Source organism: Heloderma suspectum, chromosome 2 (genome assembly GCF_057233095.1).
Source record: "Heloderma suspectum isolate Gila_16-S chromosome 2, 16-S_ref, whole genome shotgun sequence".
In the NCBI taxonomy this organism is placed as follows: Eukaryota; Metazoa; Chordata; class Lepidosauria; order Squamata; family Helodermatidae; genus Heloderma; species Heloderma suspectum.
The window spans coordinates 64,096,822-64,121,808 of record NC_139459.1 but is presented as its reverse complement, the minus strand read 5'-3'; the positions used below and the strand labels follow the sequence as shown (position 1 = coordinate 64,121,808).

The following is a 24,987-nucleotide window of genomic DNA, read 5'->3' as shown; positions in this document are numbered from 1 at the left end:
TTCAGTTTATTAGGCCTCATCCAATCCACTGTTGCAGCCAGGCACTGATTTAGCACATCCACAGCCTCACCTGATGACGATGAAAAGGAGAAACAGAGCTGCTTGTCATCAGCATATTGATGGCAACACACTCCAAAACTCTGGATGACCCCACTCAGTGGTTTTATGTTGATGTTAAATAGCATGGAGGATGAAGCTGAACCTTGAGGAACCCCATGCTGGAGAATCCATGAGGCTCAGAAATATTCCCCAAGCACCATCTTCTGGAACTGGCCATCCAAATAGGAGCAGAACCACTGCAATGCATTCCCCACCCCCCACCCCCACTCCCAGCTCAGACATGCACTTAAAATAAATATAAGTACATTTTTTTAAAAAAAGCCTTGCTGGGTCAGTCTGACAGTCCATCTAGTTCAGCATTACTTTCCAGGCAGGTTTCAGGCATTTGTTCTAATGAGATGCTATCGTATGGAAATCTTAATCAGTATGCATTCTCTACATTCTGATTTGTGCCCACAATCACCACAACAGAAGCCTGCATTCTGTTTGCAGACTACCAAAGATACAGCCTCCCCCACTTTGTCCTCAAGCAACTGGTACTCAGAGGCATGTTACCTCTGAAGATTGCTAGTGATACTTATCCGCTACTAAAACTATAGTCCTTTTCTAAAGTTATCCAATCTATAGCCATCACATATTCTGTAGAATGTTCACCATAAATTACCTATGCATTGTGTGAAAAAAACACTTCCTTTTATTTTTTTCAGAACCTACTGATAATCAGTTTAATTGCGTAAACCTGAGTTTTATGTTACGAGAGGAGAAACATTGCTCACACTCTCAATTTTCTCCATAATCCTTTAGATCAAAAGCTCCATTTTTGGTCACTCCTATTCGACATAGGCTCAGTTCAGAATTCATGGGAAACTCTGATTTCTCACTATGGGAATAAGCTGCATCAAGCCTTACACACTCACCCCTCTCCTCTTCTTTTGTTCCTGCTTCCAGTGTTAAACAATCTACAATGTACATTGGCATCTGAATGTAAATTAAACAATAACCATAGTTGTTTAAACTATGGTTAGTAAGGACCAGTAAGGATCCTGGTGTGAAACCATAACCATTGTTCCCTGAGTTCAGACATCACAAGGAACTGTGGTTAGTTTAAAAACAGAAGCAAGCACTTCTGATCAGCTCCTTTGTTGCAAGAAGGAGGAAGGAAGAGTATATGAGCCCAAACCTTGCTGTGTCTCTTTTATATAGTGGAAACCATAGTTTCCGTTACATCTGAACCAATCCACTGTTCCTCATATTCCTTCCCTGAAAACAATGGTTAACATGTGGATATGTCTCCAACATCTTCCACAATGAAGGCCAGCACAAGGAATTGTTTTAGCCTTCTTACAATCCCCCTGCCCATCTTCATTAGTCCTTTCACACCTTTGTTATCTAAGGGTGCAATCCTATTGAGATAGTCAGCAGCCTCTGAAGTTGGAGGCTGCCAAGTATCCAATGCAGGGCAGCTGTAGCATGGAGGCAATCCTTACCTCCATGCTCCAGCCACCCTGCATTTTTGGCTAGATGGACAATGTTGGCTGTTTAGCCACACCTTCAGGAAGGAGGAGGGAAGGAGGCCACATGGTGCATAGGAAGCTGCATAAGGCAACTTCCACAGCCTCCTCCCCTCCTTGCCCCCAAGACCGCCCCCTTTCCCCATCTCCACACTCCATTTCCAAGTGTGGAGATGTAGCCTGCATGGAGAGAAGCACGCTGGCTACAAGAGAGTGGAGAGTGCAGTTTCTGGGAACCACATTCAAAGTCCTGGCTCTGACCTTGGATCCCAGAAACCGAAAAATCCTGCTGAACTCTAGACAATGTCTAGTGGCCATAGGACTGCTCCCTAATGTTCCTACCCCTTCTTTGCCTGGCTTCCTGCTGCTAAAGCATTTAAATAAATGTTTGTTGTTTCTATGCCTTTAGCAATATGCTTCTCCGATTCCTCCATTGTATTTATATAAACATAGTGGGCAGGTTCACACGTAACGAGAAGCCACCATAGGTGAATTTCCCTGTAGTGCTTCTTGTTGTGGTGGCCGCAACCATTTTAAATATTCAAGCCGCAGTGGGGGCACACTGTAGCTTGTTGTTACATGGGTTGTTGGGGTGGTTAACAAGCCACCCACAACCCTAAAACAGGCCATGGGTTCTGGATGTTAGCCATTCCAACAGCCTACCATTTCTGGGTTCACACATATTGACAAGCTACAGTCCTCTCGTACCACAGTTTGAATATTAAGAATGGTGGCCACCACAATGAGAAGTCCCACAGGGAAATTCAGCCATAGTGGCTTCTCATTCCATGCAAACCAGGTCAGTGGCACTAAGGATGTTTGAGGAATTTTTTATTTGTGAATTTGGTATGAACTGACCTGATCCACACCTCCCATACTAATACAGGGATTAGAATATAGTTAGCCTTCATTTTCACATTTCTCCAAATTTTGTGACACAGTTTTTGGTTCAGAAATGCATTTTAAAATGTGTATTTTAGGATAAAACATGTTTAGAAATGCGTACTTTGTGAGAGGATAGGTTAAAAAATACGTATGTTAATAGGGATTTTTGTGCAGATTGTTTTAAAGTTGCAAATATGAAAACAGGATGGAACAGAATTATGAATGAGTGCATGGAAAGTGATATGGACTGGAAGATGACTGATTCATTCATCCATAGTGGCACCCAAGCCCTGATTGTGCAGGCGGTGAAAGTGGGGCAACAGAAGCACATGGAAAGGAACAAGAAGCAGTACTAAACCAAAGGGCAAAATGAGTGGTACCTTGTTCCAAATATTAAGTCAAAATTAACCCTAGACCCAGAGACTGAATATGTGCCCCCAGGTCAGTCCTAGAATATGTTTGGGATATTAGAATGTCATCTGCTTTGAACTTCCAACTGGATGGGAAAGCAGTATATAAACTAGATAGATAGATGATGCAGTATCTTATTTCTATCCATTGAAAACCAATACACTGTCAGCAATGTTTCTACATTTCTAACTCAAGTGTCAACTTCACATCATTTTTTCCCAGCATAATAGAAGAAGGATTTGTTTAGTCCAGTGTCATACAGTAAAGATCAGATCATGTATCTATTTGTAATTAAGCAGATCAATAATTAAAATGATGTATATTTATTGCCATGTAGTCCTCTGGGTCTGAGACATCAAACTGGTGAAGGCAGCTTTGTAGATATTAATAGTGCAAGATAATGTCAAACAAAATGCACATTTTATGACAGACCTGCAGAACATCCCATTCTAAGGAAAGAAATGTCTGGTTGTGTTTTGGATAGTTCGTATGATTAAGATTAGATTGGAGCAGAGACTGGGCAGAAAACATAAATCTAGTTTAGCCAGAGGCATAAATGCATCACATATTTTGGTAAAGTCTTATTATCTGTAAGATTTTGGGCTCTCTGATAGCTTTATTGCATTTGAGGTCATTTACAGAATGACAAAAGTTATACATTAGGAACTGATATATTTGTGTACTCTTCATTATATGTTTATTGCCTGATAGTAAAACCACTTTTATGTATCCTTTTGGCATATTTGCATTATTAAACATTTATGATGCATAATTAATTCCTGCTGTAATAAAGCTGACAAATTATCAGTAGTATAGCAATAATTACAGTTGATGCATATGTAATGCCAAGCAGAAAGGGCATTAAATGCTTTCAGGTGTGTTGATAGAGAGTAGCAAACGTATGTAGAACACCCAATATGCCTTCTCTGTAGAAATGGTGACTGCTAACCACTTCATTGAAACCAATCTGTGATTCATTTACAAAATTACTAACATTCATTGGCAACTTAGTTTGGCAGCAAGGCTTGATTAGGCTGCAGATTTTCCAGGGGTTGACATCGTGTGGGAGACTAGAAGAGCAGAGAAGGCTTCCTGCTGCAGGTATTGTTCCTCCAATTCATGGAGGGTGATGGCAGAGCAGAGTTAATATGTTCATTTACATTCTCCTCCCTCATGTATTGGTCCTACACAGAAGCAGAATGCCTGGTTAGGGCTAGTGGTCATTCAAAGCACTTATGAGTTACTGGCAAATGGCCCGGCTTTGCATGGGTTCGAATAGCCCTTAGCTTGATGTCAGTGAAGGCTGCAAGCAAACAAACACAGCTGCCAAAGTTGTACACATTGCAACCACCTTGTCTGAGTGAAGCCATAACTGCTGGCACCCCTAAGCATGACTTATTTGCTGACCTGTATTAAATTTTGGTCTTTTCCACTCAGATTTGATTTTCCACCTTGGTCAGTTTTGGAATCTTCCTGTCCAGAGCCTCTCTCCAAATGGATGGCATTAGGTTCTCAGCATATTAAGTGGGACAGAGCTCCTCCCACAATCTTGGTAGTTAAGAGATGTGTGGCATATAATGTCATGGCAATTACATTTTGACCCATTTTCCCATGCCAAATTGACTTTATAGGGAAATCCAGACCTAAGAATAGGAAAGAAAATATTTCTGTGGCAGACTTGGACAGATAAAATTATGTTTACCCTCGATCAATTACTGGGTGTTGATGATGAGTTTTTGCCATTTTCAACTTTGCAAGATAAATTTCATTTGCCTGCTACAGCAGAATGGCAGTATCTGCAATTTAAACATTTGTTAGTATCTAGATTCGGTCCTGCTGCTGCTTTTACTCCCTTGGAGTCTCCTTTACCTTAGGAAACACTTATTGAAGCTGACCAGATATATTGACCCATGATTCATGTTTATAAATACGTATTATCAGTGAATAAATATGATAAATGAGGTCTACAGCAGGAATGGAAAAGGGAATTGGAATGCCCTATTTCAATGGACTCCCATTTGAACATCTGTATTTGATATCTCTATAGATCTCTGGTTATGTCTTATTCAGCAAAAACATTTGTTCCGGGTTTATTGGATGCCACAATGCCTCTTTAACAAAGCTTTGTCGAACTCAGCCAATTGTTGGAGGTGTGATGCAGTTAAATGCTTCTTTTATTCATATGTTTTGGAAATGCCCAATAGTTGCCTCCTTTTGGGAGGAAGTTATCATATGGATAAACTTTGTATTGGAAAGCTCTTTAACATTTACTGATGTACATGTTCTCTTAAATGATTTACCTGCTTTTGGGAATGTAACATATGGTCAGTGTAAATGGATTTTTCATGCCCTCTTCACTGCTAAAAGACTGATTCTACAATACTGGAAGGATAAAAGCTCACCTCCTATAATACAATGGATTGAAGACTTAAGAACACTAGCAACATTTGAAAGAGTGGTATATAGGCATCACTTGCGCATGGACCTATATTTAGATATCTGGTCTGCTTTTACTGAAGTTTATGTGTAATCTTTTCCCCCACCTTTTCTTCCTAGAATGTTGTAATATTTGAAACTGAGGACTTTAGAGTATGTTGTTATATTTTGAATTTTTTGGTTTTGTTAGGTTTTTGTTTATTTGTTTTGTTGAAACTCACAATAAAAAATTGATTAAAAAAACCCCTAAGCATGACCTCTGTCATGGTGCACCGCAACAGCCACTTGAGAGAGGGGTCTGCCCACTCCATTTCCCTAAACTGTATTGACTGTAAAGCTATGCAGTGGTTAGGAAGGTCTACCATCTAGTGACTGATGATGGTACTGCAGTCTTCAACCATATGTACACATTTAAATGAATTAAAATTAATTAATGTGGTTTAAAAACAAAATAACCCCACAGTGTAAATTCATAGGGCCCCCTTAGGATACATGCCTAGTTTCAGGTGTCTAGATTTCATGGTCTTGCAGCTATGCTGCAGATAGACACACACACATAATCTTTAATTATGATTTGCTGTTGTTCAATCGTTCAATCGTGTCCGACTCTTCATGACCCCATGGACCATAGCACGCCAGGCCTTCCTGTCCTGCGCTCTCTCCCGGAGCGTGCTCAAGTTCATATTCATTGCATCGGTGATGCTATCTAACCATCTCATCCTCTGCCATCCCCTTCTCCTTTTGCCTTCAATTTTTCCCAGCATCAGGGTCTTTTCCAGTGACTTTTCTCTTCACATTAGGTGGCCAAAATATTTGAGCTTCAGCTTCAGTATCTGTCCTTCCAATGAGCAGTCAGGGTTGATTTCCTTTAGGATGGACTGATTTGACCTCCTTGCAGTCCAGGGGACTCGTAAGAGTCTTCTCCAGCACCACAGTTCGAAAGCATCAATTCTTCGGCGCTCAGCCTTCCTTATAGTCCAGCTCTCACAGCCATACATTACTACTGGGAAAACCATAGCTTCGATTAGATAGACCTTTGTCGGCAAGGTGATGTCTCTGCTTCTTACTATGCTGTCTAGGTTGGCCATAGCTTTCCTCCCCAGGAGCAAGTGTCTTTTAATTCCATGGCTACAGTCACCGTCTGCAGTGATCTTGGAGCCCAATAAAGTCAAATCTGTCACTGCTTCCATTTTTTCCCCTTCTATATGCCAGGAAGTGATGGGGCCAGATGCCATGATCTTCGTTTTTTTAATGTTGAGTTTCAAACCAGCTTTTGCACTCTCCTCTTTCACCCTCAACAAGAGGCTCTTGAGATCCTCTTCACTTTCTGCCACTAGGGTGGTATTGTCTGCATATAGGAGGTTGTTGATAATTCTCCCGGCAATCTTAATTCTGACCTGTGATTCATCCAACCCAGCGTTTCTCATGATGTACTCTGCATATAAGTTAAATAAGCAGGGTGACAATATGCAGCCTTGTCATACTCCTTTCCCAATTTGGAACCAATCGGTTGTTCCATGTCTGGTTCTTCCTGTTGCTTCTTGACCCTCGTACAGGTTTCTCAGGAGACGGGTAAGGTGATCTGGTACTCCCATCACTTTAAGAATTTCCCACAGTTTGTTGTGATCCACACAATCAAAGGCTTTAGTGTAGTCAATGAAGCAGAAATAGGCGTTTTTCTGGAATTCTCTTGCTTTCTCCATGATCCAGCGAACGTTGGCAATTTGATCTCTAGTTCCTCTGCCTCTTCGAAACCCAGCTTGTACTTCCAGTAGTTCTCGGTTCGCATACAGCTGAAGCCTAGCTTGTAGGACTTTGAGCATAACCTTGCTGGAATGTGAAATGAGTGCAATTGTACGGTAGTTTGAACACTCTTTGGCATTGCCCTTCTTTGGAATGGGAATGTAAACTGACCTTTTCCAGTCTTGCGGCCATTGTTGAGTGTTCCAAATTTGTTGGCATATTGAATGCAGCACTTTAACAGCATCATCTTTTAGGATTTTAAATAGCTCAGCTGGAATACTGTCATCTCCGCTAGGGGTGCAGGAAAGTCACTTACCTGGTCTCGCAGCTTGCTTCGCGGTGGGGGGGAGGCGCTTCGCTGCTCCCCGCGAAGTTCAGGCCGGGGGGGGAGGCTTCCCTCCTCGCCCGGCTGAAATTCAGGCTGGGGAGGAGGCTTCCCACCTCGCCCGGCTGAAATTCAGGCCGGGGAGGAGGCGCCTCGCCTCGCCCGGCTGCGAAATAAAAAGTTAAAAAAAAAACGCCCCTGTGATAGGCTACGTGACGATTTACGTAGCCTATCATGGCTAGATCTGCAAAGTCAGCCATGATAGGCTACGTTAATTGTCACGTAGCCTATCACGGGTGACTTTAAAAAAAAAAAAGCGCGTACGGCTAATGGCGGCCCCCATAGGGAGCCGCCATTCGCGTTCCTTATTTGGTCGCTGTAGTCTACGTAAATCTTTACGTAGACTACAGCGAAAATAAGGGCAACGCAAATAGCGTTGCCCTTATTTTCGCCATAGTCTATGTAATCTTTACGTAGACTACAGCGACCAAATAAGGAACACGAATGGTAGCTCCCTATGGGGGCCGCCATTAGCCGTACGCGCTTTTTTTTTATTTTTTTAAGTCAACCATGATAGGCTACGTGACGATTTATGTAGGCTATCACGGCTGACTTTGCAAATCTAGCCATGATAGGCTACGTTAATCGTCACGTAGCCTATCACGGGGGCGTTTTTGTTTTTTTTTTACTTTTCTTGGAATGGTGGCGGTGGCAGCCGGTCGAAAGACTGGCTGCTGCCCCCACCCCTGATGAAGACCTGCCGAACCGCCGCCGGGTCCCGCCGCCGGGAGGGACATTCGGAAAAGGTAAGTCCCATCCCGGGGGGGGGGTGCGAAGAATTTCTCCCCGAAACTACTTCGGGGGGCCGAATACGTTGGCACTCGGCCCCCCGAAGTTTCGGGGAGAAATTCTCCCCCATCCCTAATCCGCTAGCTTTGTTGTTAGTAATGCTTCCTAAGGCCCACTTGACTTCACTCTCGAGGATGTCCGGCTCAAGTTCAGTGACCGCACTATCATGGCTATCAGGGACATTCAGATCTTTCCTATATAGTTCTTCTGTGTATTCTTTCCACCTCTTCTTAATCTCATCTGCTTCTGTTAGGTCCTTGCCTTCTTTGTCCTTTATCATGCCCGTCTTTGCACAAAATGTTCCCTTGAGATCTCCGATTTTCTTGAAGACATCTCTAGTCCTTCCCATTCTATTGTTTTCCTCCATTTCTTTGCATTGTTCGTTTAAGAAGGCCTTCTTGTCTCTCCTTGCTATTCTCTGGAAATCTGCATTCAGTTGGATATATCTTCCCCTTTCTCCCTTGCTTTTCGCTTCCCTTCTTTCCTCAGCTACTTGTAAAGCCTCATCAGACAGCCACTTGGCTTTCTTGCAGTTCTTTTTCTTTGGGATGGATTGAGTTGCTGCTTCCTGAACAATGTTACAGACCTCCGTTCATAGTTCCTCAGGCACTCTGTCTATCAGGTCTAATCCCTGAAATCTATTCCTCACCTCCACTGGATATTCATAAGGGATATGATTTAGGTCATACCTGAATGGTTTAGTGGTTTTCCCTACATTCTTCAATTTCAGCCGAAATTTTGCAATAAGAAGCTCATGATCTGAGCCACAGTCAACTCCAGGTCTGGTTTTTACTGCCTGTATAGAGCTTCTCCATCTTTGGCTGCAAAGGACATAATCAATCTGAATTCGATATTGACCATCTGGTGATGTTCATGTGTAGAGTCGCCTCTTGTGCTGTTGGAAAAGAGTGTTTGCTATGATCAGCGTGTTCTCTTGGCAAAACTGTATTAGCTTTTGTCCTGCTTCATATTGTACACCAAGGCCATGCTTGCCTGTTATCCCGGTGATTTCTTGACTTCCTACTTTAGCATTCCAATCCCCTATGATGAAGAGGACATCTTTTTTTGGTGTTAGTTCTAGAAGGTGTTGTAGGTCTTCATAGAACCGATCAACCTCAGCTTCTTCGGTATCAGTGGTTGGGGCATAGACTTGAATTACTGTGATGTTGAATGGTTTGCCTTGGATTCGTACTGAGATCATTCTATCGTTTTTAAGATTGTACCCCAGTACTGCTTTTCCCACCCTTTTGTTGACTATGAGTGCTACTCCATTTCTTCTAAGGGTTTCTTGCCCACAGTAGTAGATATAATGGTCACCTGAATTAAATTCGCCCATGCCTGTCCATTTGAGTTCGCTGATTCCCAAGATGTCGATGTTCAATCATGCCATCTCATGTTTGACGACCTCCAGCTTACCTTGATTCATTGATCTGACATTCCAGGTTCCTAAACAATATTGTTCTTTACAGCATCGGATTTTCTTTTCACCGCCAGACACATCCACAGCTGAGTGTCCTTTCGGGTTTGGCCCAGCCGCTTCGCTCTATCTGGCGCTACTTGGAAATACCCTCTGCTCTTCCCCAGTAGTATATTGGACACCTTCTGACCTGAGGGGCTCATCTTCGGCGTCATCTCTTTTAGCCTTGTGATATGTTCCATGGGGTTTTCTTGGCAAGAATACTGGAGTGGGTTGCCATTTCCTTCTCCAGTGGACCACATTTTGTCAGAACTCTCTGCCATGACCTGTCCATCTTGGGTGGCCCTGCACGGCATAGCTTATGGCTTCACTGAGTTACGCAAGCCCCTTCGCCACAACAAGGCAGTGATCCATGAAGGGGAATTATGATAGGTTACTGAAAAAACAACAAACGTTAGTATGTGAATATTCCCTCCTACTCTCCCTTCCCTCACAGACTTTAACTTTATTTGCTCCCTTCTCACCCTCACTGCATCTAAGTCTCTGTAACCCCAGCACCTCCGCTGCCCCTGAGGGTTGAAGCCATAACTTTGGTTATGTGAACTACTGCATTTTCTATTGTTATTTAGTGTTTATATGTGAATTTCAGTGTCATGGAAAGAAGCTTCAGAAAGACAAATCCATTAAAACTCTGCCATTTCCCCCCATGCCAGAGATTCAATTTTGGCCAGCAAAATTACCTTGCTCTGACCAAAGTGAAAATATGGAAGCTGAAAGTCAGACTTAAGATTCTCTTTTTCTAAGCTACTTCTGCTGTATCTCAGAAGGGTAACCAGTCAGCTACCTCAAAGTGCCATTAGTTTGGAGTTGGAAATGTGCATTCATTTCAGAATAAGTGAAAAAATAAACCACATTAAGCCATTTGGTCCAGTATTTATACATGCTGAAACAAATCCCACAAACTAACGGATATGAATGGGCACATTTTTCATTAATACCCATTCACACCTATTCAGGGGTGGCATTTACCTTTGTCATGTGCCTGTGACAGCAGAGCTGATTTTATTTTCCCAGAATGTCTGGGATGTTGCATCATTACGCAATATTCTGGAGGGAAAGATCACATCTTTTATCCCAAAAATCTGATGCGAATGGAGGCCACCCAGAATGCTGTGAAATGATGCAACACCTTGAGCATTCTGGGAAAACAAAAAATAGCAGCTGCCAGGAACAGCTGCTAAAATCAGCTCCACTGCCTCCACCGTATAACCAACAGCAAAAATATCTCTAAAAGAAAGCAAAATAATGAATATGAATGTAAGTAACAAAATGAATGTGTGTCTAACAAATGAATAATGAAATGAATGTGATTGAAATGAATGAATAATGAACAAAAGAAGTCTTTCATGCTGAAAACAAATGGAACAACAAAATGAAAAATATTTTTTTCTCACCCCTGCTTTGGAGTAGGAGACAGCTTTAAGGCATGTTGCGCTTGGGAAAAAAGGGCAAGACCCTTTGGAAAATATAATGCCTACAAAATCTTTCCCATCTCTTTTTTAATTGCTTTCAGTGTCACTTTTTCAGAACAATAGCTTTTGCAATATTGCAAAAGAAATGGAGTTACAAATTTTGTCCTTCAAGCCCATGTTGAGTGAGGAGGACTCCACTACCATTTTGTAAGTGGGCTATCCATAGGGCAAAGTATTATTGACAGTGCAATGCTATGCATATCTGCCCAGATTTAAGCTCCACTGAGATCAATGAGACTTACCCCCAGGTAAATGAGGATAGGATGGCAGCCTTAATTTGACAGAATCTAATTGAGCGTTAGAGTCTCAGTTTGTCAGAATGTAATTTATGGTGGCCAGATGTAATCTTCAGTTAGCAAGTATATCATGAGATTCATCAATTTCCACTCCATTTGGCTAAATCTGGTGCCATCCATTGTAACACTCTCCAGAGGTGTAGCCAGGTTAAATCCCATGACAGTGGGAGGCATTACTGCTGGTAGGATTTACAGACCCAAAATATGTGAGTAAACATCTAATTCACATGGAAGCGCGCGCGCACACACACACACACACACACACACCTCCCATAGTGCCATGTTTGGGGCAGATACAAAAGAGAATAGGGCTCCTACATCTTTAATAGTTGGGTAGAAGAGGGAATTTCTGCAGGTAATCCTCCATTCACAGCCCACTGAAAAGTCAGAAGGGTGAAAAGGTTGAACATTTACATTCCTGGCTTGGGAATTTTGGAAAGTTTGATGTAAACAAATATTAGTTACTTATACTTCAAATTGTATGGTATTTTTCCCTTTTCTTACTGTAACTTTCATGTTAAATACCTCAAGGAGACCATTTCTTATATATTGCAACATAATGGCACTCAAACTTATTAATTGATTATATATTAATAAAAAAGATTTGAAGCAATTAATACCTGGACCAATATAGAGCCGTATCAACAAAACCTGGGAGACAGGAATTTGCATATTACCTAGGTAATTAGCAACCAGTGGGGCCTGTTCTGACAGTTTCAGAATCTTGATACTGGAAGAATGCATAAAGCTGTATTTTTTTAAAAAAAAAAACAACAACTTTGTGTTGGTAGAAAAAAGTAGTGCTAGGCATTTCCAAATTGCAATGTTGTCTCGCAAACAGCACATTGGCTCGTCTCTTTGTTTTGTTCTGAGCTGCTCATCTGTCTGCATGCTGGGCAAGCAACTTCTCCAATATCTTTTCTACTGAGGCGGCACAATTGTAAATATTCATTGTACTGCTTGGTGGTGGTGGTGCTATGCGCAAACTTGATACCAGATTTAAAACCCTGGCTCCCCTCAGCATGTGGAAATGCTAAGTAATTCCAAATGTTGTATTAGATGGTAGATCCCCTCCGTCCAAATCATATTAAATGATGTTGATGAGATTCTGGATGGCTGACAGACCTTAAAAACAGGGCCCAAGCATCATTTGGGGGGGAACAACTTGTAACATGGGCCCCTGGCACTCACATACTACAACTCTATCCTAATCTCACAAGTCCTGAAAGAAAAGTTCTGTTTTTTCATTTTGATGTTATAGTTTCTACATTTCACACTGGAGCATTTCTACCATGCTCCAAATGTGTGTGTGTGTGTGTGTGTGTGTGTGTGTGCTTGCATGTGTGAACTAGATATTTACTTACATACTTTGTGTCTATAAATCCTACTAGTAGTTAGGGATATTTGGATTGTATTTCATCTGTTCTGCATGACCTCCATGGATTGGGTGGAATTTTGAGAATCATTGTTCACAAACTCACAAATTCAGATCCCCCCCCCCCGCACAGAAAATCATGTAAATAGATTTGCAGCAAGTTATGGAAGTATTCACATCACAATTTACAGAATTTCTATTTGTGAATCACATAACGTTCTTCACCTGATTTGCAGTTTGCCTACAAAACAAATGTCCACGGAATTCGCCTGACGTGCAAATGCTGGTTCTGCATGAAATCCGTACACCACATTACAAGATATCCAGTCTAATTTCAGTCTGTTTCAGATTTCTCCATACCTACTAGCAGTACTTCCTTGCACTATCTCTCACACTGCAAGCAATGTATGGACTTCAGACCAGACGCTGTGTTACGAGTCCACGTACAGCTCCAGGAGATGCAAATTAGATAAATTCTGGTCGAAAACTAAGAATCAAATTTCTCACCCTTCCCTTAGCACAAACCTCTCTGTCTTTAAAAATGCAACTTCTAGTTTAGCTGTGCAAGCACACACACTGTGTTCCAGAGAAGGCCAACAACTCTCTGTCCAGAATGTTGCTTGTTCTGGCTCTAGCAAATCTCACAAGTTATGGACTATAGGTAGATACATGGAAAGAAATGTCCATAAATATCTTCAAAAATGATCTTAGGCTCATTTTTCTCTCTCATGGTAATGGGATTCCTGGATCCCTGGGCCCTGGCAAACTGTACCCCCCACACTCCCATACTTGGGCCCTACTTACAGATAGGGAACTTGTTTGGGCAAGTATGTTTTAGCACCCCTTACTGTTATTTGGGCAATTTCCCTACAAACTGTTCAGTATCCTCTCAGATATCTATTTATTATGCTGAGGAGTTCAAGGTTACATAGTGTAAAATTTACATGTAAATGATCTAGACTTTGCATTCTAGATCACATTCATTCTTGTACTTTTATGTATGTGTATATAAAATGTTTTACAGATATGCCATAAGATGTAAAATGTGGAGCAGTACTGGTCAGCATCACAAATATGAGTTATATCCTGGTCTCCCCGGTTTAAGTCTAACTTCGTTCCTCTTTACATATTCAGTTCAGAACATGATGGCCATTGGGGAGGGGGGACACAAGCCTGTGTGACCAGGTTGCATATACCCAATACCACAAGTTTCTGCCCATTGTTCAGAACCTGGAGTTATCCCATGAAGCTGATTAGTGGGAGATTCAGGACAAATAAAAAGAAGTACTTCCTCACATAGTGCATATGGAACTATGCAATTCACTACCCCAAGAAGTATTGATGGCCACCACTTTGGATGGCTCTAAAAGGGGATTAGACAAATTCATGGAGGATAAGGCTATCAATGGCTACTAGACCTTATGGCTATATGGTACCTCCTGTATCAGAGGCAGCATGCCTATGTATGCCAGTTGTTGGCGATCATGAGTGGGAGGGTGCTATTACCCTCGTATACTACTTGTATGTTTCCCACAGACAGCTGGTTGGCCACTGTGTGAACAGAATGCTGGACTAGATGAATCCTTGGTCTGATCCAGCATGGCTCTTATGTTCTGATTGTTTGGAAAATTGGGAATGGACCTTGTGCTCATGCTCCAACTCCCCATTGAATGCTCAGTGCAGGATATATATGAACAAACTATGGTTTGTGCAACTATGGGCAGTATCCAATGCTGCCCTTGCATTAGCAGGAATGACTGCTAGCACAACAGGAAGCTAGTGCTTGATAGCACAACTGGCCACTAGTTCAGACTAGTGCTTCCAGAATAGGAAAGTCAGCAGAGATCATGGAAGAGAACTTTCCTGACTTGTCCTGTTCAAGAAGTCCTAGTTTGAACTAGTTTTGGGGGTTGTGCTTATGAAGCACTAGCTTCCTGTTGCACTAGCAATCATTTCCACTGCTACAATGTGATTGGCACTGAAGGACTGCCAGGGTTGGATACTGCCCTGTAGTTTATACCGGCTCCCTAAACTAGAGTTGGAAACTGGCTCCAAACTGATTTCTAATCCTCATTTGAAGGACAAAGCAGAGTTTGCCATTTCAGATGTTACATGCATGCATGGAGAATGGGAGAGCGTCTGGCTCCGCCCATTTGTGTGTGCTGCTGGTTCCATCCTGTATACACATTCAGTGTGACATCTGCATAGGTGTTTCATGTGACTGGGACATCCATTGCAGATATCATGCCAAATGCATGTACATCAAAGGGGTGGGGCCAGTGCCAGAAGCAAGATCCCACTCCACCCTTCTCCATGCTTACACATGACAAACTTCTGAAGAGGACTTAAGTTACTGTATGTTTTGCCTGAACTAGGAAGTAGCTAATTGACACTATGTGAGGGAGAGGGAACATATATATAACATATATGAGGGTTTAGCACTCCTCACAAACTCACTGCTTTTGCACCCAAGAAAGGTACCACTGCCTACATTGTATGTGATGGGGGAACATGGGCCTGTCACTATCTCCTCTAGTTTGGATCTTGGAAAGCTCTTTCTTTGGTATGGGGGAAGGAGATGTGCCTCAGCCTCCATGCAAATGAGGAAACTCTCATAGCCAAACTATTTCAGGAACTGGAAGGCAAGTACAAGAAGAGGGAATGATGAACAAGTGTTCGAATCATGGCTTCTTGGGAGGTTACAGCAACTTGTGCCGCAAAATATTAGTGAACCGAAGCTGCGGTTTTCGAACAGTCTGTCCCTGTCTGTCTGATTTCATTTAATCTTCATTTCTGTCTCTTACAGTGTGATTGAAGCCAGCAGCAATTGTGAACAGCATGTACACAGGCATTTTAATATTTGTGGTGAATCTTGCCTCTGCCAAGTTAAAATGAGACAAACATAAATGAGGGAGGCCTGGCAAGGGAATAGCAAACAAAAAATTAACAAGAATAATTACAAATTGAAAACCACATGCTGTGCAGGCTACACAGGAGGGCATGTGGCAAGCAGGGAGGCATACCAGTGGACTTAAAATCCCTTTTCGGTGTATGTGTAACAGATAGAAAAGTAGGAAACTGTTTCTTTCATTGTATTTATTTATGTGTTTATTTAGGTATTTATACCCTGCTGTTCAAGGCAAAAAAGCCTTCACAAAGTGGCTTACAAGATAGCTAAACACAACTTAAAACAATTAAAAATAAATTAACAACAAATAATTCTGTGAGTCTCTTCTAGTTCTGTGACTCAGATTCCAGTATATGAACAAATATGTCAGAGACGTTTGGCTGTTAGCAGGGGCAGGGGGAATCCTGATTTGCGGGGGGGGGGGAATTGGGGCTGAATCATCTTTCTGAGATTGCCTGAAGGAGCTTGCCATGGTGTGTTCCAGTTATAACATAATTGGGAAGGTGGCATCAGTAGCTACTCCACAATTGTTGTCTTTCATGGAGATGAGGATGTAGTCATAATTATCCCAGCAGGTGGACCAGGTGTTCTTAACATGCCAATAAAGCTTTCCTTGGGGGACCCTGTAGTCAACAGCCAGGGCCACATGATCCAGCTTGCCCCTCTTGGTTTTGCCTTTGGGCTCAGAGTAAAAGCACTGTTGGAATAGAAGGAGAACGTTCTGTGGGATGTGTCAATGCTGACCAACACAGGACCATGCTTGTAGATGGCTGCCTTCAGTGCTGGAATGTTCCCAGAGGTGATGTTGACATAAACCAAGAGCTTGCCCACAAGCTGAATCTTGTTGCTGGGAGCCATTCTGGCCTTTGGCCAGAGCCTGTAGGACTCTGTGCTGGCAATGCTGCCATGTTTCAGGACCCACTCAAATGCCTGCCACTCCTTGCCACTATTACAGGCGTGGTTCCCAAAGCCCCAAGATCAGTCAATGGGGATATATTGAAACAGCAGGATGAGCTGCCCAGTTTTGAGGAAGAGAATCTTCCAGGCCTCCAGCAGTAGAAGGAACCACTCACAGCCTGATCCTTGACTGGAGTCACCACACCATAGAGTTGCCAAGCCAAGCTGTCAGGATGAGGCCACGTACATCTCCTCAGGGAAAGTTCAAGAGCATAGTTCTGGGTTCTTGAACTTCCCCCTCATGATGGCCATCTCCTCCTGGGTGAGGTCAGCCAAGTGGTTCAGGGCTATCTTGAAGGAGAGGTTGGGCTGGTTCTTGAGTAGACAAACCTCATGTCTACTCAACATGGGTGAAGATGTGCTCCCTATATTTCATCTCCTGCATTGTGTCATAGACCCTCCCAAACCATTTTCTGTAAGGGTGGAACACCCAGTCTGCCCAGTCCTCCTGTCCCCCAACAAAATTTGCCATATGGTTAGGCATGATGTGGTGTTCTACAGACTCACCTGGCAATTTCTCACATAGTTTCATTTCATTAGGCTTCTCAAGGCAAAGACAGAAGATGAGAAGCTGCTGGGAAAATCACGGTAATTGATTTCATGATCATCATAGTGGGATCCCAGCAAAGTGTTGCAGTTCCTCATCTCATAGCACATGGGCAACATGCTGCAGCTGGTGTTGGTGTAGACACAGTGTAGACATTCTTCTTGTGGCCCCAGTAGGCTATGTTCTGACACACACTGCAGTACTGGCCTTTGTAGTACTCTTCCTTTGTAGGCTTGAAGCCTTTCAAGTCAGGAAAGACTCCTTGCACCTCACATGTTCTTTGGTGCTGTTCAGCTGGAAGCATTTCTTGGCATTCACCCCCTTTTCTGGGTTGCTGGCATTATCTTGAACATGGTGCATTATTGTTCCATATACCACAGCTGTAAGGTCACTACTTGGGCATTGTACTCAATGTAAGTCTGGTTTCCAATAAGGTTGTACCAAGCTTCAATGGGCTCTTCAGTTTCAGCATAAGGGAGGCTGATGATTCCTTTGACATGGTAGAGGACTTCACAATTAGGGATTGTGCTTGAATAATTGCATCCAGTTCCTAAAGCAGAAGTCCATGAACACAGGAGAAATCAAGTGCCAAGCTCTTCCTCTTCCCAACTTGCCAAATTCTACTTCTGTAGCAAGACCTAAATCCTTAGGAAGGATCGTTTATGTATACTTTTTCTTATCACCGAGGGTAAACCCATGGGAGCCATCAAAGAAAACCTCTTCCCCCATAGTCAGGTTCCACATGACCTTCTTGGCACATACCTTATCACTTCCCCTGGTGTAATCCCTTGCTGCTGAGGAATATGAGGGAGATCCAGTGTGATGAAGTGGCTAGAGTTTCACACTAAGACTTTGGAGACCTGAGTTCAAATCCCCACTGTGCCATTATGCTCACTAGGTGACCTTGACCCAGTCACACTTTCTCAGCCTAAACTACCTTGCAGGAGTATTATGAGGATAAAAATAGTGTGTGGGGAAGGAGTGGGGGAGAGAACCATGTACGTATGCTGCATGGCTTCTTGAAGGAAAGGTGGGATAGAAATATATTTAAACAAACAAACGAGATGCATGGTCTTTCCAGCCAATTGGCAACCTCTGTGCCATTGTGGTGCTGATCAGGTGGGAAAGACACATACAACCAGCCCTGTCAATGTTGCTCCAATATTCACACACATTCTCCAGTGCTGTGGGATCTCATGAGAAAAGCAGCTCCCACATTGTGCTGAAGGGGCATATGGGCAACAGGTCATGGGTGGATTGTTATCTACTGCTAGATCTCAGTGTGATTTGCAGTAAGTCAGGAAGGGGTTCCAACACCCAATGGTTGAACAATAGAGATGACAAAATAGTATCCTGCACCCTCCTACATCAGGCTGCTTAGACCAACAAAAGCTGGGTTGGGTGGGTGGGCAGGAATAGACATGTGTGCAAAATGATTTTTGTGTGACTTTCAGTTCTGGTACTGAAAACAGATTACTGGGCTGACCACATGCTTGTTCTGCAACTCTATGTCTCCATATCTGAATCACTATTAAGTACCTGTCTCCAGCTGGTGGGGCTCAAGGCTATAGAGAAAAACAAAGTTGATTACACATTTATAAAATCTGCATACCCCTGGAATGGGTTAGTTGGATTTTTCAGTTACTTCCTGCATCAGTGCCAATGGGTCTATTGGTGGAGGCATGCCAGTGTGGTATGGAAGTATACACATGAGCTGTCCATGCATATGTTATCAACAGGGTACTTACTAGCAGAGAAGAGGTGGGGGCTCAGGTCTGCCTGTAAGCTATTTCCTTTGATCTGGAAATCCTGCAAAATACCATGCCCAAAGAAACCCTTTGTTTTGTATTGACCATACATTTCCAAGAAAAAAGATTCTGGGGCTGCACCATAGTAAGCCCCTGTTCCCATTAAATTCTGTTAATAATAACCAGTTGTACCAGGGAAAAGAGAAGAATTACAGCAGCTTCAGGGAGAACTACTGTCAGGGTGTCAGGATAGCAGCTTCAGAGCTTTTAAACAGCAGCAGAACAGCAATTCTAGAAGACCCTTGCATGGTAAATGGATTTCCCCTGCCTGCTCTTTCTGGTAACCTGGCAACAAAGTATAGGCCTTTGTTATGTTCAATACAGGTGACCATTTCTGTCCGGCTTGGAGCACAACTGCTTTTCCTCAGTCAGTGTAGCTTAAAAAATCCTGCTTTGAAACCTCTTCTGTGTGTTCTCTCCTCTCCATGTTCCAAGTTATGTTTTGGAGGCAACCTACTCCTCTGACTCATGAATGCCCTTAGGCCAAGGATACCTGTTGTTGACAGTACATTTTTGTTTGAAAAGGGGGAAGAAAGGCAGCGGTGTTTCCTGAGGTGCATAATTCCTTTCCAAACAGGCAATCAACTTATTGGTTTTGCGGTCATGATTTTTGTTTGCTTGCTTGCTTTTGCTACCCTGGAGATTCCTGTTACTCTAGGAGAGGGAATGGCAGTGGTGGTAAGGCATCTGCCTTAAGCTGCTGCACTGAGACCTGGTCTATGAGGAGGGAATGGGATGACTAAAGAAACCTGAGGCAAGAGAAGGGGCTGTACCACTTCATGGAAGAGGGGTGGGGAATCATATTCTTAATGCTTGGTTTCCTCCATAAACATCTTCCTGCAACTAAAAACTAACAAGAAACTAGAACCCTTTTCCCTGCTGTACTTTCCCCCCACCTCCTTGCAGTATCTTTTGTTTTTTGTTTTATAGGAGGATTATAAATGGCAGCCATCCCTGCATCCTGAAATGGTACAAGCCATTCTACCACCTGCAATTGGTAGAGGTGGTAGAAAGAAAGCTGGTACTGTGGTCATGGTACACTTACAGTGCAATCCAATACAGTGGATTTGGCTATCTTCTGGAGTATTAAACTATGCTTCCACCTAAGCTCAACCTGTATATTTTTTAAGTAAATGCAAATATTAGCAAATGACATAGTCCCAGGGCATAATCTGAAGGCCCATGAGGCAGCTACCTTGCTGAAGCTAAGCAGGTTTGGGTCTGGTCAGTGCTTGGAGGGGGGACCACCTGGGAACCACATGTAGCCACCTTGAGTTCCATGATGGAAGAAAGGTGGGATATAAATGTAATAAATAAATAAATGCTATAAGCCTCCTGTGATGTCTTTCCAAAGGAAACTGAACCAAGGTGAGTGCTGCACCCCTGGAACTTCTCACCACTTGGAGAAGTGGGGAGAAAATAACAATAGCATTGCTATTGCATTTGAATGGATTACTAAACACTCACAGGACGTTAGGCTGGAAAAGCTGGGAGTCTACCAAGCATATTGTTACCATGACATAGCAGCAAAGCCTTTATCTAACGTTGCCTCTGGCGCTTGCTTCTCACTTGCCTCAGACTCCCCCCATCTTCTGAATCGAGTGAACGAATGGAACAGGTGAATGTTTAAAAATACAGACAAGCAATCAAATAACAGAAGCGTGTGTGCATCATTCTCCTTGCACTCGTGATCATGTGAATGATGTTGTTACTTCCTCTTGCAACCAAGTGGCTTCCCAAATGGTGGGCAACTGGCAAGGCACTCATTTGAATGCAAGGCTTCTGGTCATGCATTTTTAGGTATCCTGTTAAGTTGCTTCTAATATGGGCAGGTAGCCTTGTTCTTTGATTTTGTTTGTAGTTGAGAAGAGCCCATCAAAAATTGCACCATAAACTTTGAAGTGGCACTCTATGGCCGTCCTTTAGTGAGCCTGGCTTGCCATTACCCTTGAAATATTATCAAAGGAATCCATATTGCATTGACTAGTGCAGAGTTGCTCTTGAATCTTCAGCTCCCCACAAATGTCCCAGGAGATTCAACACTCCCAGTACCTCCACACAATCCCACCGCTGTTGGTGTGGTCCTGTAGCCAACCATACTGATACCTCATAGGGAAGCTGCAGCATGGGATCACAGTAAACTTGAAAAATATTTGCACATACCTATAGATATGTTTGAGCATATAGAAAACTGGAAAAAAATGAAAATTAGGCCTTATATAGAACTGTGCACTATAATTGCATTTAAAATCCTGGTTTTTGCAGGGGAAGTAGAACAGGGAGATGGTGGCTTCACCAACCACATTACCAATAACATGAGTGACCACTCTTCTAAACCAGGGGGGTGGGTGATCTTCACAACAACAGAATGAGAAGCATGTTGGTGTATTATCCAGATTTTCATGGAATCAGCTTTGATCTGTCAGGGACACACAGAGCAAGATAAGGTGAGTGTACCATATCTTTTAAATCCAGTTTTTTACACAGTGCTTGAAAGGAACATGGTGGGGTGAGTAGAACTGAACATCATCAAACTGGCAGGGGCTGTTTAACCAATGAGAGAGGCTTGTTTTCCGCCCCTATCCAGGCTTCCCACTGCTACTACATTATTATGAAAGGAAAGCAAGTAATAGGCTCCCTATGAGAGCATCCCCCCCCCACATTCTCCACATTCCAGCAATCTGCTGCAGCGTTATTCTTCTCTCCACTGTTCCACAACATTTGCACTTTTGCCTTGAGAAGCCACAATCCCTGGTTCTCAAATGGAGCATCTGAAGGCTTCTCCTGAGAGCATCTCCCCCCACAATTTTGCCACATTCCAGCAATCTACCACAGAGTTATTGCTCCCGCCCCATTTTTCCCCATGTGTGCACTTTTGCCTAGAGAAGCCAAAATCCCTGGGTTCTCGAGTGAAGAACCTGAAAGGTCCCCTTAGAGCAGCCCCCATCCCAATTTCATCCCATTCCAGCAAACTGTTGCAGAGTTATTGCTTCCACATACACATGCACACAAACATACACTGCCTTTCTCCTTCTCTGGGCACTTTCTTCCTACTTGCAATGACAGGCTCCTGAGACCTCATCAGATCAAAGAAGCAACTTTACATAACATCAAAAAAGCAACTTTTCACAATATCAGACATGTGATTTAACACAACAGTGGAGAAGCGAATGCAACCATCAGAGAAGTGTACCATCACAGATGCTAATTACTGGCAAAATGGGAGTGCAGGGCAATTTTGAAGGCTGGAAGTGCTCAGTGAGGTCATGGCCAGGTGAAAGACACACTCCTGGGTAGGACTATCATGCCAAAGTAAATACGGAGGATAGGGGCACACAGCACCAGCGTGCAGAGAACCTGAATTAAAGAAATAAAACAAAGTAAACGTAGTCTCAGAAAATCCAGCTTTTCCACCAGAAATCTCTGGGGTGGCTGCAGATTGTCCAAGATGTAATCTGCTGCCAATGACCTCAAAACACTCCCAATTTGCAGCAGATCTCTCACCACCACCACCACCACCACCACCATGACAGCCCCTAGGTGGAAAATGGTGCAGTTGATTCACACCTGAAAGGACTGGGTTGGAATTGCGGCTAAACTTAAACAAAAAAACAAAAAAACACAGGTTTGCAATGAAGTTGGGGGAAATGGAAGAAGGCTGGAGAAAACAAGGAAATGCAACATTCTAGATCAGCCTTCCCCAACTTGGTGTCCTCCAGATGTATTGGACTACAACTCCCATCATCCCCAGCCAGCATGGCCATTGGGAGCTGTAGTCCAACTATCTGGAGGGCCCCAGATTAGGGAAGGCTGATCTAGTTTAATGTCATCTGGGTTCTGAGTGATGTCAGTTACAGAGAATAAGGGGACTGTTGAAGTTGCCAAAGGGTACCCAGGCTGCCTCATCCAACAGGTAATTGGAGCTGTGTGAGCCTTCACTCAGAAGCGCAGTGCTGCTTATCTGATGTGGATGCTGCAGAGACAGGGCACTGGATACAGAGATTTTGTAGACATGCAGAGTATGTCTATGAGTAGAAACCTGTTGCCATATACAGATTGCTCCCTCTAGATTAGGGTTTACTTATAAGAGTTTGAAAAAATAATCAGATCCTCCTAAAATCTCAGTCTCCAATACAGTGATGTATGAGAAAATAAACACCGTAATCAGAAAACAATGCTGGGCAGAGGCTTCCTATGATGAATCTTATTACAGCACCATTTATAGGTTTTTCTAGATGCAATCCATCACACTTGATCTAAGGGGATACAATATCACCTTTACTACTGACACTGATGGTGATGGTGTTATCTATCAACTGAATATGCCATAAAGAACATTATAGCATAATTATTTGGGCCATTATTTTCACCATAAGTGTTTCAGAGCTTATACCGAAACCATGGCAGATGTCTTCCATTTAAATAGTTACAACTACTAATCACACCCCAGGCATTTTTAATTTGTCATTCACAATCTCCATTGTATGTCGTCGTCCCCCATTACAGCCCCGCAAGGTGGACTCCAATTCGTTCCATTTTATGGGGAGCTGAAGATAAATGATAATGAGTTGGCCAAGTCCATATAATGAGCCCATGGAAGAGAGACAGGACATGACTGTACAACTCACTGTTCTGTTCTGTTCTGTTCCAAGTGATGGCCTCGCCATGGGGATTCCAGCCCAAGATCAAGGCAAATATTCTGATTCCAGAAAGCAGGCAAGGCCAGGCAAAGTGGGCCAAGGTCCAAGGCAAGGCGAGGCTTTGTAACATATACATGATAACGGAAATGTTTGTGTTTGAATTGTAAAATGTTATCCAGGTAAGACAGAGTTAATAGAATGCTGGTGTGTGAGGGAAAGGTGGGAGGGGCATGTGAGTGAGTGGAATTCTAAGGGGTTTTAAATGGAGAGAACAGACAGTTTAATGGTTAGATCGGGTTTAGGGATTCAATTAATGTACATCTAGTGAGTGGGGTTTGGGGTAAAGGCTTTAGAAGGGGTAGATATAGGATGATTAAAGAATAACCTATGTAACTCTTCTTGTATTTAATAAAATGTTAGTTGTTTTATTATATATATATATTCCTATCTGTTGGTTGGATTTTTTAACACTACCAAATAGAAAAGTCTGTTTTCATGTTACTACTCCTTTATTCGTTGAACAAAACCAAAATAATTTATTGGGTGTCTCCTTCATACAAAATAGAAGGGCTGAAGCTTTGGGATTCAGTGAGGACAGCTGGTCAAAGCTGAGGCAGATGTCCTGGGTGGTGGTTGTTTTCAGTTTCAGCAGGTGGAAACTGGAGGGAGAATAACCTGAGGCAGGAACATCACAGCTTCATATAGCAACCTGACTGGAGACACATAAGCACAAGGTTCTGGCCCAGCCTATCTCAAGGAGCGCCTCCAGCAACACCAGACAGGCTGCTCAACAAGATCAGCCTCAGATGGCCTTCTCTCGGTCTCATCAGCCAGGACAACTAGGCTGGTGAGGATGAGGGAGAGGGCCTTTGTTGTGGTGGCCCCCACACTGTGGAACTCGCTCCCTAGGGAACTCTGCCATTCCCCCTCTTTAATTAGCTTCCACCACATACTAAAAACGTGGTTGTTCAGGCAGGCATTTGGGGTAAGTTAGGGTGTTTTTAGAAATATTATGTTTTAATGTGGAATTTTATTGTTTTAAACTGTTGTATTATTGTACATCGCCCAGACTGGTTGGGTGACCGGCCAGATGGGCGATTAAGAAATTTAATAGATTAGATGGATGGATGGATGGATGGATGGATGGATGGATGGATGTAAATGTTCCTTCAGCAAGCAGCAATCCCCAACTGACCCTTAAACAGATCCGCAGCTCCAGCTGGGTGGCTCCAGTAAGAGAAGCCTCTTTGGTTATAGGGGCCTACCCTGCTTCAACAGCCATTGACT

General features: G+C 43.0%; 1 pseudogene; it reads right to left on the bottom strand.

Moving 5' to 3' along the window:
• Positions 1 to 16,232: 16,232 nt before the first annotated feature.
• Positions 16,233 to 17,830, bottom strand: LOC146352313 (digestive cysteine proteinase 1-like; annotated as a pseudogene).
• Positions 17,831 to 24,987: the final 7,157 nt, after the last annotated feature.